Source organism: Mycteria americana, chromosome 17 (assembly GCF_035582795.1).
Source record: "Mycteria americana isolate JAX WOST 10 ecotype Jacksonville Zoo and Gardens chromosome 17, USCA_MyAme_1.0, whole genome shotgun sequence".
In the NCBI taxonomy this organism is placed as follows: domain Eukaryota; kingdom Metazoa; phylum Chordata; class Aves; order Ciconiiformes; family Ciconiidae; genus Mycteria; species Mycteria americana.
In genome coordinates this window covers 14,456,500-14,472,807 of record NC_134381.1, presented here as the reverse complement: position 1 = coordinate 14,472,807, position 16,308 = coordinate 14,456,500, and the positions used below count along the sequence as shown (strand labels likewise).

Below are 16,308 nucleotides of genomic sequence, written 5' to 3'. Positions count from 1 at the left end.
TACCTGAAAGGAGGTTGTAGAGAGGTGGGGGTCGGCCTCTTCTCCCAGGTAACAAGCGATAGGACAAGAGGAAATGGCCTCAAGTTGCGCCAGGGGAGGTTTAGACTGGATATTAGGAAATTTTTCTTCACCGAGAGGGTTATCAAGCATTGGAACAGGCTGCCCAGGGAAGTGGTTGAGTCGCCATCCCTGGAGGTATTTAAAGGACGTTTGGATGAGGTGCTTAGAGACATGGTGTAGTGGTGGTTTTGGCAGTGTTAGGTTTATGGTTGGACTCGATGATCTTGAAGGTCTTTTCCAACCTATATGATTCTGTGATTCTGTGATTCTGTATTAGGCACCCCCCCGCCTTGTTGGATCAGTCCCTCTCTAGCCTTCTCTAAAATTGTTCTCCTCTCCTCAGCGGTAAACAAATGTTCTAGGAGAGCCTGTACATCTCCCCAGTTAGGACTAGGAGTCGTGATTAACAGTACTATACGTTCCTTCCGGATTGTTTCGATAGGATCCGACTGCCTGTTTGCAGTTTAATAAATCAGAAGCAGTAAAAGGTACGTGTACGGATACCGGTGCTCCTTCAGGCCCTACAGCCTGTCTGAGGGGAGCTCAAACTATGGGTTTCTGTCCCCTTGTTCTTTTAGAGATAGCACTCACAACTCCATCACCACTTGAGCTATCAGATTTGGGCTGTTTGGGGGGAGCTACCAACAGCTGAATATCCTCTTCTGAATTTTCCCATTCAATACAACGTGGTTTTCCCTTTTTCTCTTTTAACACATATATTCCAATCTGATGTTTAGAATCCACTAAACCACCTTTCTTCCTAATATCCCAATCGCGCCTTAACGAAGAAAAACATATCCACAGAAGGCATTTCATCCCATTTTTCAGTTCCCCGACAACACAACATTAATTCCGATATAGTGTTATATTTCAAGGATCCAATTCTCGGGCCATTTTGCACCATCTTCCCATGGATATTGTGGCCACCGTTGATTACAATATCGTTTTAGCTGATTTTTAGTCATGGCATCTCCCCCAAATTTATTGCAATGCTTCAGGATGCATCCTAGAGGAGAGCAAAGGGGTGCCTCCTGGGAAGCAGCAGCACCCATCCCGGTACCGAAAAACCCAGTATTCCTATACAAACCAGAACGAGGGACGTCTCCCTTCGTTACTCAGAACGGGACAGCGTGGAGAAACAAACAGAACTATGCTACTGCCACCTGTCTTTCCTGGTGCGTCTTATGCAGAGCCCAGAACAGAACACAGGCTGCCTGCTTCCCGAGACATCTTGCCCCTACCCCCTTTTCTCCTATCCCCAAAAAACACCTCTTTTCAGGAGCATTGCACCGTTTTGTCACTTACCGCCCAACCGCAGGAGAGGAGCTGAAGGAGTCCCCAGTCAACCGGTCGGTGCGCGCTGGAGTCCGCTCAGGCCTCTTCTCCCCGTCGGACGCGGCAAGACGAACCGGGCGAGGCTGTCAGCTCGGTCCCATCTGGGGTGTCAAAACTGTTATCCCACAAGCGTGAGGTCGTTTACCCGGTGTGCGGGACGCCAATATACACACAGGGCAGAGGTGTTTTTATGGCATGTCTGCGCAGAGATGGGCGCTAGGTGGTAGCTCCACAAAGCTAGCACAAAGTTCGCTCCTACAAGTACAGTATTGATACAGTCTAGCTATGCATATATGCATAGGTAATTACACAAAGCAGTTTTCTATTGGTGTGCATTTCTCTTCTTTCAAGCTACTTCAAGCTACAGCGCTACTTTAACATGCTGCGCACGCTCAGAGGCGAGGGCTCTCTGCTTGGGCTGGTGTCTCCAGCTCGAGGGGTGTGACTTTTAGTATTATAAGGAGGATAGTTTGCGGGAGGGTGCTTCTTATCACACTCCTACTAGTTGTTTCGGACGGTTCCCAAAACATTTCAATTAGCTTACCTATTTCTTCAGGATGTGCTTCTCTCCCAAGGACAGTAATTCTTGTTTAGACGTTCCACTTTCCAGACTCAATCCTCCTTATCAGTTTTACGTAAGCCCTGACCTTCCACCAGCTCCTGGTAGACGACACCGTCAGACTACAACACGACCGTTCTTTTATGCCAGTCAGTGCGTTCAGAATTAGGAACAGAAAGAACAGGGCAAGCTAAACACCCACGCAAGCCTCATATCCCTAAGAAATGATTAAAAAAACCCAAACGACCCCCATTTTAGATTGCGTTGGCTTAGGGACTGCCTCCTTCAAGTGCCAGAGCGGACCGGTGGAATCAGTCACAGAATTCAGCTGCCTACCAGGAGACAGCCCTCGTCCTCGCAAGGCAAATTTTTCAAAACGTGGTGCTATTTTCCGATTTTATCAACTACAGCGGGCTTGCCCTACCAGCACGAGTTGAGGACATTTTCCTGTGGGTTCATTTGACACTACAGTAAGTTTTGAGCAGGTACAAGCAACCAAGCGCGAGATAGAAAGTCAGCTAAGATACCAGCTGCCGTACAAAATTCGTTCAAGATTGTGCCTGCGGGAACGGCACAAAGCCCACGATGACTGAACAAGTATGTCGGAGGCCCTACGGCAAACAGTGCCGACGTTTCGTGAAGCTCTTTTCCTGTCAAGAAAAGGACCTTTTATGCAGTACCTCTACTGGAATTCAGGCTGCTTCCTACACGTTCTGGCAAGTTAGCTTTCACAGAAACCCCCGAGAACTTCAACCACCAAGCAACATTTGTAATTCTTGCTCTCTACCTACGGGGAATTTCAGCGAATCAGAACACCACTTAAAGCAAAATTCTGGGTCTGTTTCACGCCAATCAAATAGCTAAGCCATGGACAGGGGTCTGTAGAAAGACAACGACTTTAAAAGGTAAAGATAGGAGAGTACTCACTTTTCTGACATTTCTTCCAGTCGTTCCATTGATTTAGCAGCCCAACCCAGCCGTCGAAATTCTGGTGCAACAGAGAGAGCAGTAGCACGTCCACGCCATTCTCCCCTAGCCACAGAGCCTTCCGCTTTGCCCATTCCTGCCAAGAGCCAGAGCATCGGCGCCGTAGCACCTTGGGAATAACGCACCTCCCATAGCTACACACCTTTACAAAAGAACCGAGCAGGGTGTAAACAAACATTGCAATGGTTGCGGTAAGGGCTCAAACAGGGATGCCTATGTTATCACTCTGAGATTCAACAACCACTAAAAATGTCATTTTGCTGCAGTATTACAGGAGTTCATTGACTAGTGTCAAAAATTTTGTTGAAAATTCATTGTTTGAAGCATGACTTCCAAATGCAAATGTTAAGTAATTCTCGTGAGCCTTTAACTGAGCGGAATGCAGGATCTGTCTAAAACAATGGTGGAATGGAGGGCTAGAAGCCCTAAACTAACTCACCATCCTGGCAACTATTGGAGACTTTTGGTGACTATGGGGGAACAGAGCTTGTGAAGCTTTGCCAGTCTGGCAATAGAAAGCTAAGGCCCCGCAAATATGGTATGTTTAACAAAAAAAGAAAGGGGGGGGGTGGGGGGTGTTGTTTTGTAGTTCTTCTGCTTTCTACACAGAACCAAAGCAGTTTTAGTGCACTAATGAAAGTTCACACTTCCACACGGTACTCCTACAAACATCAGTCACTGCTAATAAGCAATGGATGTAGTGGGTACAGAGAAACCTTCTGTACAGCAAATGCTTTAAGCTTTTCTACAGTCAAGACTTTACTTCCCAGGTCCCTGCAAAGACCCTTACTCTGCCCTGCCCCAGCCACCCCGTTCTATTTGGAACGATTGCTGAAAAACACAAATACTCCACAGCAAATAAGCAACCGACCTCCAGACCCAGAGCTTTCCCTTAGAGGACAATGCCAAAGCCAAGCCCAGAATTTTTACTTGCTGATGACCGCCAGCGTGTGAGAGCAGAGCTGGATGCGAGGACTTCCCTCCCAGATGACAGAAACGCTCATGTGCACACATGCATGCGCAGTCCTGAGCTGCAGTTCCGGCTTTGGACCCTCCCAACGACCAAACGTCGGTACTGCAGCTGGGGAGCCGAGTATGCGCAGTGGTGCATTTTCCCGAGCTTGCTGCTGCCGCTGTGTGGACAAAAGTCGGTACTGCAGCTTGGAAGCTGCACATGGGCAGCGGTGCATTTTCAAGTGCTCGCTGCTGTCGCTCAGTGGAACAGGGTCAGTACTGCAGATGGGGATCCGTGCATGCGCGTTGGCGCATTTTCGCGAGCTCGCTGCTGCCTGTGTGTGGACAAAAGTCCGTACTGCAACCTACTAGCAGCGCATGCGCAGTGGTGCATTTGTGTTGTGCTCGCTGCTGCCGCCCGGAGACTAAAAGGCGGTACTGCAGCTGTGGAGCCGCGCATGCGCAATGGCGCTTTTTTGGTGCTCGCTCCTGCCACTCCATGGACAAAGGTCGGTACTTCAGTTGTGGCTCGGCGCTTGCGCAGTGGCGCATTTTCCCGTGCTCGCTACTGCCGCTCAGTGGAACAAGGTCAGTACTGCAGCTGGGGAGCCGCGCATGCGCGGTGCCGCGCTTTTTTTTGTGCTCGCTGCTGCTACCCCGTGGACAAGAGTCGGTACTGCAGCTGGGGAGAGCTCTGTCTGTCTTGTTGCCATTTAAAATTTCTTCATATACATCATCTTTTTATGCATTTTAAACTCCTTTTTTTAATTCATATATATGAGGTATTTTTCTATTTTATAAACCTATATATCTCTATTTACATTTTCTCATGTTCTAAAATCCTTTATATAATAGAGTAGACAGAGGGGTTTCTTTTAAAATCTTTTTACTTATTTATATATATATATAAGTTTTCAGTATATATAAAAATGTGAGATTTTTCTCTACTTCAATGCCTCACACCCATATTTACAGTTTTTAATTATTTAATCCCTCCCCCAAAAATTTTTAGGCATTTTGGGGCTGTCACCCCCCTTTGTCATCCCCCCACTCAACCTGCTCCTCTACCACATCATCGTCCCCCCCAGTGACACTGGGGTGCCCCAAATGACATCATCACTCCCCAGCCTTTCCCCTTCTTAGTCACACCCAAAAGACAAACAAAACAAGGGAAACTGCCCCAACTGCCAGCTCCTTACTTTAATCAAGCCATTTACATATGTACATGCCCCACCAAAAAAGGGGAGCTCCGCTAGAAAAATAAGGGGGGGCAGCCCCCCAGACGCTTGCAGCCCCCCCAGCCCCTGTCCCACAGCCTGGCAGCCGCCCCACAGCATAGAGGAGTGAGCCCGACGACGGTGCCACGTCTCTTGCTCAGCCTCTGCTCCGCCATGGTCCCGCTCCGTTCCCGCGCTGCGATGGGCTCCCCAGGGCAACAAATGGCCCCGGTCCCTCTCGGCCCTGGGCTCTCCCCACCAGACAGCCCTCGCTGCCGCACCTGGGGAGCACCCCCCGGAGACAGAGCCAGGAGCCTCCAGGCACAGGCCTGGCCCCTGACCCTCAGCATGCCTAACGACCCGCAGGGAAACCTGGCCGGGGGGATCTAGGGAGCACCGCCAGACGCTTACAGCAAGACTGCTGGCAAACAAAAGCCCCAAATTCCATTTCAGCACAGGAAAAAAACAGCACAACAGAAAGTACAGGCATTCAGCAAGAATAAGGGATAGGAGAGCAGTTGAGCTGAAGGAGGATTCTAGGGAAACAGCTCCGCTCGAGATACAGGGCATGCTTTAACAGCTACAGTGACTGCAACGCTTCAAATCGCTATTAAGACCAAGGGATAGGATTTTCAACACCTTCTTCACCTAAAAGTGAACGCTCTTGCTGCTCTTGGAAAATGTCTCATCCCTTCCTTCCAGCACTGCTGCAGGGAGACAACCCTGTGAGGCTGCAGGACAAGGTCGGACCCTCATCAGAACCTACGCTCACGGATCCACCACAACGGCTGCAGCCCTCGCGCTGCTGCTGCACGTCTCGCTTGCTCGGTCAAGAAAGCTGAAAGGGAAGTGTAAAACTTTAGAGAGTAACATGGAAAATAAAGAACAAATCTCAGTAATTCACTCTACACTAAAAAGGTGGGCGTATGTTTATATACATCCAACAACAACACTTACACGATAAAAGCATTTGAGTTTCCTTTTGCATTCATTTAATTTGCACAGCTGGGATACCATTAAATCATCTATCTCCAAAATGCACGGTTATAATGGGACTGGGGGGGGGTCATGTGCTGTGTAACTAGGAGGGACATCTGCCCAGCCGCGCTGCCCAAGAGAGACACTACTGAAGTGCCAGGGAAACGCACCACAGAAAGAGGCAGAAATAAAGTACTGCAGAGCACGCCATCAAAATATTGGGGAAAAACTTGCAACATTCAGTTGCCTCTCTCTTGAAACATGGAGAACAAATACCCAACTGCTGAAATACCCCTTGTAAGTTGTATGCCACAGCTATTGGGCAGTTACAGCTTAAACAGTGCCAATCACTTTGTAAATGACACAATTTTAGCTTCTGTTTAAAGTTTCAGTTATGATAGCAAAGTCAGTGAGATAAGAGATCCCCCAGATGGTTTCACCGGGGGGGGGGCGGAAATCAAATCCCCAGTGCTGCAACGCATCAGGCTACCAAAAGGGACTGGCAGATTTGCTAATGCTTTTGGCTGTACTGAAGCATGCAGAGGAACGCCTTTTTATCATATCTCGGCTGTTACAACTGAGAACCAAAGACCAGCAATGTCATCAACTTTTGGAAGACGTGCTGGGCTTGGGTCCTTGGAAGGAAATTGACTCTTTTTTTTTTTTTAAAAAGAGAGTGACAAGTCTTGTTGCTGATGACTTCTACTGGAACGTACAGCCGCTCCGATGGGAAGTTCACCAAACGCAACTTCTTTGAATGAGAAGGATTTCCAGTCAGGAAAATCTCTTTCCAACTGAAGTCAAAAATTACACACTGTAGCTTCCGGAAAAAGGACCCTATTGAAGCAGTAACTCACCAAAACCACATCAGGACTCACTGGCGGTACTTACAAGGCTGCTAACGCTTCTTGGGAAAGTCTGGAAAACACGCAGAAGCGATGCCCATTTCTCCCGTTTTGTCCACGTCTCTTCTTTGACCTTGATGGTTTTTAGTACGGATGCTAGGATCGCAGTAAGGTTTTTCAAGCACTGCTAGAAGATATTTTAAAAACTTACTGACTGAAAAAGCAGAAAGCTTTTACCATGAAAACAAAGGCTCTTCCTTCTGAATAGCTGAACTCTTCCCAACAGTTTCTTTCCTCTTGTAGTACAAAATTATTTTCACAGTATCATTTAATAGTAAGCACACAGAAACAGAAGATTACACTTTGAGGAAGAGAAAAGAAACGGACGGAAGTCAGCTTGGCATAGGCATGCTCCAGAACACGCCTTATTGCTATTTGTAGTATTTGTGTTGAAATACTTCATAGAAAAACTGTAGAAGCAGAGTTGGCACATTCTTCATGTTACCTTTAAAGTCCACGCTACGAGTACCTTAGGAAAAACGCAGGCACACATCGTAGGCTTACCGTGTACTTGCAGACCACTACGGAGCCTTTCCATCCATCTTGTCCTTTCGTGGCAGAAGAAAGGGCGACCACGGCAAAATGGTGGCAGCTGACGTTCTGCTGAGAGAGGAGAAAAAACCTTTAGCATAACGCTGGGTAGGAATCTAAAGCTTCCTTTTTTTGTGAAGCTTGGTGAAGACTACAACTGAGTGGAGGATAAAGTGTTTTGCATCATCTTTGCTACAGTTGATGACACAGGCTGCTAGAGCTTTTGCAGTTTTTAGACACCCGTGCCTTTTTTGGACTCATGGGCACCTTTAGTTTCACTAGAACCCCTTTCATAGATACACGCAGGTGACACACACATATACCTACATACAGTTTCCGAAGCCTACGTACAGTCAAGACTTCCTCACCCCATACGTCCCAAGGTGAGCATTTTTGTTAAACAGCACAGCAACCCATCTGTCCCTGTGAACTGCCTCCTTGCAAAACAGGAATGATTTTTTGCAGGCCGTTTCTCCAAATGGTCAAGTCCTTCTCACACTGCAGTTGTGCCACCAAACCTGCCTAGGGTCCCTCCCAGCTTTTGACTGTCCTGACATTTCACAGCCACGCGCTCTAGTCCATCTTCCAACAGCAAAAAGACGGCACGCCCTCAGACCCAGAGCACAGCCCTCCCGACGGCCACACACCCCTTGCTGTTTCGATGAGGAGCCACTGACCATCCCTGCGAGCACAGCTGCACGCGCAACATCAGTTCCACCTACCCTGATTTCAGTGGATGTAGCTTCTGAAGCTTTACACTGAAAACCTTATCTTGACACTTCGCCACAGTAGAAGGGATCCGTAACTAGAACCCCACAAAAACCTAGAAACACCACTTGCAATCCCACAGCAGCAACAGCTTCAGAACTATTTAGACCAGGAACCAGGGAGAAAAATAAAACCGCTTCATCGCACGCATGGGAAAGCAGCAGAGAAAAGGGTCAGCATTCATAGCCCTCACGGAAAACAGGCATTCCCCTTCCCTTCCTAAAGCCCTCTGTTGGGTCTAAATACCGCAGCACTACCGTGGCACTATCGAGAGCAGGGAACAACAGCCCTGCCGCTGGACATTTACATAGCAGCATGCATAAACAGAGGGACACGTTTTGCCACGCACAACCCTGAACTTCCTGAAAATTCACGTTGACCAAAAATAGCCACTTGGAACATACCACCCAACAACATTTGGCAATAAAACTTCAACGTGTTTCACCCACGCAAATTGTTTGGTAACTTGCTATTTGCTTCCCATTGTTGTTCTTCCTTCGGAAATTCCACTTGCGGCCAAGTTATTCACTACTGCTTCAAGCATTTACCTTCCTGGGATTACCAGCACATCAACACAGGCAAGTAACTTAACTGCTCTTCTACAATTGTCCAAATTACAATTACAGCCATGAAAGAGGAGTGAAAGAGAAGAAAAGGAGAGCTCAGGCAGCAAGAGAGCTCTGCAGGCTGCCACCACTCAGCATTGCACTCTTTTTAAAAACACACACACGCGCCCCCCACAAAAAAACAGACCAAAAACCCCATGACCTTGTACCTTTTTTCTTTCAGAGCTCATCCCTGTCTCAGCACGCTGTCTTGTCAAAGCGTGAAGTGCAGACGATCTGTAGCCCAATGACATTTGCGTGTGATGAATACACGTTCAGAAGGACTCCAGATCTGTAAGACAGGTGCCATTTTTGTGGTTTTAATAAACATCACTCAAGTTTACTGACTGACACGTTTCAGAGGAAACTAATTGTTGTGGTTTAGCCCCAGTCGGCAATTAAGTACCACCCAGCAGCTCGCTCACCCTCCCCCCCCCCGGTGGGATGGGGGAAAGAATCCAAGGAGCAAAAGTCAGAAAACTCGTGGCCTGAGATAAGAAGAGTTTAAGCATTGGAACAAAACAAGAAGAATGAATTCTCATGAGAAGGAAAACAACAAGAGAGCAAGAGAGGAACAAAACCCAGGAAAAAACAAGCGATACAACCCCTCACCACCCGCCGACCGATGCCCAGCCAGTCCCCCCAGCAGCGATCCCTATCCCCCGGCCAACTCCCCCCCCCCAGTTTCTATGCTGAGCATGACACCAGATGGGATGGAATAGCCCTTGGGCCAGTTTCCATCAACGCTTTTGGCTGTGTCCCCTCCCAGTTTCTCGTGCGCCCGGCAGAGCAGGGGAAGCTCAAAAGTCCTTGACCAGTGTAAGCATTTCTTAGCAACAACTAGAACATCAGCGTGTTATCAACATTATTCTCATCCTAAAATCCAAAACACAGCACTATACCAGCTACTAGGAAGAAAATTAACTCTATCCCAGACGAAACCAGGACACTAATTCACTTTTAAATGTAGCATCTCCTTGGGGGAAAAAAAATGTGTTAGAGACAGAAAGAAAAAAAAATGACGACTCAGGGCTCCCCACCACCATGGAGCAGTGGGGAATTAACGCAAGTGAAGACAAAGAGCAGCAACACTGTCATTCTGATCATGGGCTCCAGAGACTCTCCGAGTCTACACCTCAAGCCTAGGAATGACTAGTCCTTTTTTGGAAGGACAAACTTTTTTTTTTGTACGTAAAACTCCTAGACTGAAGGCTCCACTGAACAGAATGCGGATTGACGCACAGCACAGCGTGCCATCAACACTCGTATGAAAAAAAAAATTGACTAAAAATCAAGTTGAAATGTCAGTTTCCATCGCATTTCATTCATTATATTTCTACTGGCATCTAGGTGCTCAAAAATTAACTATACTAACACCATAGATGACTAAAAAGGTAGCTGTGCATATAAAAATAAAAGGCTCTTTCCAACTTGCCCATAAAAGTAGTCTGAACAAACAGAAGAGAAACACTTGGCCGTGAAGAAGGTAACAGGCAGCTCTTCATTTATCCTAGATGAAAGTTCATTCTTTTACCCGAAAGGAAAACATTTGTAACTGCCAAGGGACCAATTCAGGAATGAGGCACGCTCTGTTAACGGCAAGTTTTCATCAGCTTTTCTGCACTGGCAGCACATTTGCCTTTTCTCTGAGTTTCATGTGGAGCGTCTGTAGCCTCCCTGAACTCACAAAGGTTTCTCCCCGCTCCCCCAGCCCCATACGCACCATTACCCGAGCAGCAAGCGGGATCCACCACGCAGGGTTTTCTTCACGTGACGCAGAAGGTGACACTGGGAAAAGAGGAGGCAAAAAATGATCCTGTTTGTCACACCCAGCCAACGGGGAAAGCACAGGGGAGGCTTCTGCCAGAGGGGCCCTGCGGGGCCAGGCCGTGCACCCCACGAGCTCCAACCGACCAGCCCCTCTCCCCTTTGCCAGGTACCAGGGAGACACCGCCGCCTCGTGCGGACGCCTCGCCCACGCCCCCTCGCAGCGGGGCTGCCCCAGGAGAGCCGGGGCACCCCCACCTCGCTTCCACCCCCAGGAAGGGGACCAGGAGACACCCTCCATGCAGGGAGAGGCGCAGGGCGTGGATTTAATCCCCGAGGGAAGAGGCCAGGCTCCCCGCTGCCAGAAGGGCCGCTCGCCTCCCTGCTGCTCAGAGACGCTTGCTGGGGACAGCCCTGCCTGCGCCCGGCCGCTCTGCAGCCCTGCTGGCAGCGCAGCCCGGCCGACGGATGCTCCCGCGAACAGGTGCTCCAGCTCACGGCTGCTCCCGCTCATTACAGCCACAGGTAACCTTGCCTCTGGCTAACGCACGCTCCAGGCAGCGGACACCCCATCTCCTTCCACCTCCTCCTTGCCACAGTTCTGGCTAGCTGAAGCTCCAGCTCTGCACCGAAGCTCCGCTTGATTTCAGCTCCTTCTCCTTACCAGCTCCAGCTATTTGCAACAGTCTGGGCTTTGGACAAGGTCGGAAAGCAGGCGCTGTCAGAACTTGAATATTACTATTAAACACCACAGCTGTACCCTGTGGAAATACCGATTAATTAGTTTGTAGGATTAAGTACTTAAGAACTCTTCTCAGCAGCATACAAAGAAGAGCTGGGCTCCAAGAGGGCGTGCGGGGTCTGAAAAGCACCCTTCCCCCCCAGAGACCACCTCAGACCTTGAGTCTGGCCCGGGGCATGCCGGCCTCCCGAACTTTGGGGTCCGACGCAACCACACCACCACCTCCAGGGAGGGTCCGTGCACCCTGCCCACCCTCCGCTTTCCCCCGCAGCCCCCAATGCCCTCCCACCCCCCTGCCCAAGCAGCCAAACCGGCTTCTGCTTTGGGCCCCCAAACCAGCTCCCATTCCTGAGCCCACAAACCCACCTGCTCAGCCTGTTCTCGAGGCCCAAAAATGCAGCACTTCACCTCTGCTCCTCAGCCCAAAAACATACCACTTGGTCCCCTCTGGCAGGTCCTGAAAACGCACGACTCGAGCTGTTTCTGAGCCCCAAAATCAGCCACGTGAGCCTCTTTTCAAGCCCCGGGAACACAAGACCGGCTCTCCATTTTCAGGCACCACACCAGCTCACCCTCTCTGCTTTCCGACCCCTTTGCAGTCCCCATGCGTGATGCTGCGGGGTGGGGGGAGCAGAGCCACCCCACAGCCCTGCACCCCCAGGGCCACACACGCAGTTTTGGGGAGCGCTTGGGCACTGTGGAGGGCCCGGCCCCACACCTCTGCGGAGCCGCACCAGCACAGGCAGGGCATCGCTTTAGTGCAGCTGCTTCCGGCTTGCTTTCTCCAGCACCGGTTTGGGGTGCCAGGCTCGCACCCCAAACCCCCCCAGCCCGAAGCACCCCCGCGGGAAGCCGGGCCCAGCCGTCTCCAGGAACCCCCACCGGCCGCAGCCGCGGCCCTTCCCCGCCACTCCGGCCACCGGCACCCGCCCAGCGCCGCAGGAGCCCCCCGGGCCGCTGCTGCCCGACCTGCGCCGGGAGCGGCAGAGGCTGCCCAGCCCCAACAAGCAGCACCCGAGAGCTGCGTGGGGCTGCCCCTACTCCCCCCGCTCGCACACAGGCTCAGCCCCAAAACCCCCCGACAAACCCCAGGACAGCGCTCGGCCCAGGGCTGCTTTTCCCCCCACCAGTCCCAAGAGAACAGAGCCCGCACCTGCACGCGGAGGCCCCGCCCAGGGGGTCCCACACCCACGGCCCGCCATGCCCGCAGCCCCAGAACGCGCCCGTGCCGCCGCCGCTGTTGCCACCGCCCCTATTTAAGCGCCGCCCGGGTGGGAGCAGCTGCGTCCGGGCCATCTCCGCCGCTCGGGGCTTGTTCTTTCTCCTGCCGGAGGCTCTGGGGCGGTTCTCGTCCCTGACCCCAATGACCCCGACCCCAATGACCCCTGACCCCAATGACCCTTGACCCCGACCCCAATGACCTTGACCCCTGACCCCAATGACCCCAATGACCTTGACCCCTGACCCCAATGACCCTGACCCCAATGACCCCAATGACCTTGACCCCTGACCCCAATGACCTTGACCCCTGACCCCAATGACCCCTGACCCCAATGACCCAATGACCCCTGACCCCTGACCCCAATGACCCTGACCCCTGACCCCAATGACCCTGACCCCAATGACCCAATGACCCCTGACCCTTGACCCCAATGACCCCTGACCCCAATGACCTTGACCCCTGACCCCAATGACCCCTGACCCCAATGACCCCAATGACCTTGACCCCTGACCCAATGACCTTGACCTCTGACCCCAATGACCTCTGACCCCAGTGACCCCTGACCCCAATGACCCAATGACCCCTGACCCCAATGACCCAATGACCCCTGACCCCTGACCCCAGTGACCCCTGACCCCAGTGACCCTGACCCCAATGACCCATGACCCCAATGACCCCTGACCCCTGACCCCAATGACCCTGACCCCAATGACCCAATGACCCCTGACCCTTGACCCCAACGACCCCTGACCCCAATAACCCTTGACCCCTGACCCCAATTACCTTGACCCCTGACCCCAATGACCCCTGACCCCAATGACCTTGACCCCAATGACCCATGACCCCAATGACCCCAATGACCTTGACCCCTGACCCCAATGACCTTGACCCCTGACCCCAATGACCCCTGATCCCAATGACCTTGACCCCTGACCCCAATGACCTTGATCCCTGACCCCAATAACCCTTACCCCAATGACCCCAATGACCTTGACCCATTACCCCAATGACCTTGACCCATGACCCCAATGACCCCTGACCCCAATGACCTCTGACCCCTGACCCCAATGACCCCTGACCCCAATGACCTTGACCCCTGACCCCAATGACCTTGACCCCTGACCCCTGACCCCAATGACCCCTGACCCCAATGACCCCAATGACCTTGACCCCTGACCCCAATGACCCCTGACCCCAATGACCCAATGACCTTGACCCATGACCCCAATGACCTTGACCCATGACCCCAATGACCCCTGACCCCAATGACCCCTGACCCCAATGACCTTGACCCCTGACCCCAATGACCTTGACCCCTGACCCCTGACCCCAATGACCCCAATGACCTTGACCCCTGAGCCCAATGACCCCAATGACCCTGACCCCAATGACCCCAATGACCTTGACCCATGACCCCAATGACCTTGACCCATGACCCAATGACCCCTGACCCCAATGACCCCAATGACCTTGACCCCTGACCCCAATGACCCCTGACCCCAATGACCCAATGACCTTGACCCATGACCCCAATGACCTTGACCCATGACCCCAATGACCCCTGACCCCAATGACCCCTGACCCCAATGACCTTGACCCCTGACCCCAATGACCTTGACCCCTGACCCCTGACCCCAATGACCCCAATGACCTTGACCCCTGAGCCCAATGACCTTGACCCCTGACCCCAATGACCTCTGACCCCAATGACCCCTGACCCCAATGACCTTGACCCCTGACCCCAATGACCCTGACCCCAATGACCCCAATGACCTTGACCCATGACCCCAATGACCTTGACCCATGACCCCAATGACCCCTGACCACAATGACCCCAATGACCTTGACCCCTGACCCCAATGACCCTGACCCCAATGACCCCAATGACCTTGACCCATGACCCCAATGACCTCTGACCCCTGACCCCAATGACCTTGACCCCTGACCCCAATGACCTTGACCCCTGACCCCTGACCCCAATGACCCCAATGACCTTGACCCCTGAGCCCAATGACCCTTGACCCCTGACCCCAATGACCCCTGACCCCAATGACCCCAATGACCTTGACCCCTGACCCCAATGACCCCTGACCCCAATGACCTTGACCCCTGACCCCAATGACCTTGACCCATGACCCCAATGACCCCTGACCCCAATGACCTCTGACCCCAATGACCTCTGACCCCTGACCCCAATGACCCCTGACCACAATGACCTTGACCCCTGACCCCAATGACCTTGACCCCTGACCCCAATGACCCCTGACCCCAATGACCCATGACCCCTGACCCTTGACCCCAATGACCCCTGACCCCAATGACCTTGACCCCTGACCCCAATGACCCCTGACCCCAATGACCCCAATGACCTTGACCCCTGACCCAATGACCTTGACCCATGACCCCAATGACCCTGACCCATGACCCCTGACCCCAATGACCCCAATGACCTTGACCCCTGACCCCAATGACCTTGACCCCTGACCCCAATGACCTCTGACCCCAATGACCCCTGACCCCAATGACTCCTGACCCTTGACCCCAATGACCCCTGACCCCAATGACCTTGACCCCTGACCCCAATGACCCCAATGACCTTGACCCATGACCCCAATGACCTTGACCCATGACCCCAATGACCCCTGACCCCAATGACCCAATGACCTTGACCCCTGACCCCAATGACCTTGACCCCTGACCCCAATGACCCCTGACCCCAATGACCTTGACCCCTGACCCCAATGACCCCTGACCCCAATGACCTTGACCCCTGACCCCAATGACCTTGACCCCTGACCCCAATGACCTTGACCCCTGACCCCAATGACCTTGACCCCTGACCCCAATGACCCCTGACCCCAATGACCCCTGACCCCAATGACCCAATGACCCCTGACTCCTGACCCCAATGACCCAATGACCCCTGACCCCAGTGACCCCTGACCCCTGACCCCAATGACCCCTGACCCCAGTGACCCTGACCCCAATGACCCATGACCCCAATGACCTTGACCCATGACCCCAATGACCCCTGACCCCAATGACCCAATGACCTTGACCCCTGACCCCAATGACCTTGACCCCTGACCCCAATGACCCCTGACCCCAATGACCTTGACCCCTGACCCCAATGACCCCTGACCCCAATGACCTTGACCCCTGACCCCAATGACCTTGACCCCTGACCCCAATGACCTTGACCCATGACCCCAATGACCTTGACCCATGACCCCAATGACCTCTGACCCCAATGACCTCTGACCCCAATGACCTCTGACCCCTGACCCCAATGACCCCTGACCACAATGACCTTGACCCCTGACCCCAATGACCTTGACCCCTGACCCCAATGACCCCTGACCCCAATGACCCCTGACCCCAATGACCCATGACCCCTGACCCCAATGACCCCTGACCCCAATGACCCAATGACCCCTGACTCCTGACCCCAATGACCCAATGACCCCTGACCCCAGTGACCCCTGACCCCTGACCCCAATGACCCCTGACCCCAGTGACCCTGACCCCAATGACCCATGACCCCAATGACCCCTGACCCCTGACCCCAATGACCCCTGACCCCAATGACCCTGACCCCAATGACCTCTGACCCCAATGACCTCTGACCCCTGACCCCAATGACCTTGACCCCTGACCCCAATGACCTTGACCTCTGAC

The 16,308-nt window shown here is 52.4% G+C and overlaps 1 long non-coding RNA gene across 4 annotated transcripts in view; it reads right to left on the bottom strand.

Moving 5' to 3' along the window:
* Positions 1 to 2,455, bottom strand: part of LOC142418257 (uncharacterized) — a 36,450-nt gene extending 33,995 nt beyond the window's left edge. For all 4 annotated transcript variants that reach the window (XR_012778227.1, XR_012778226.1, XR_012778228.1 and 1 more), the window contains exons 1-2: positions 1,940 to 2,455; positions 1,366 to 1,496 (exon numbers count right to left, since the gene is read on the bottom strand). This is a non-coding gene — a long non-coding RNA (uncharacterized LOC142418257). The remainder of the gene's footprint in view (positions 1 to 1,365; positions 1,497 to 1,939) is intronic.
* Positions 2,456 to 16,308: the final 13,853 nt, after the last annotated feature.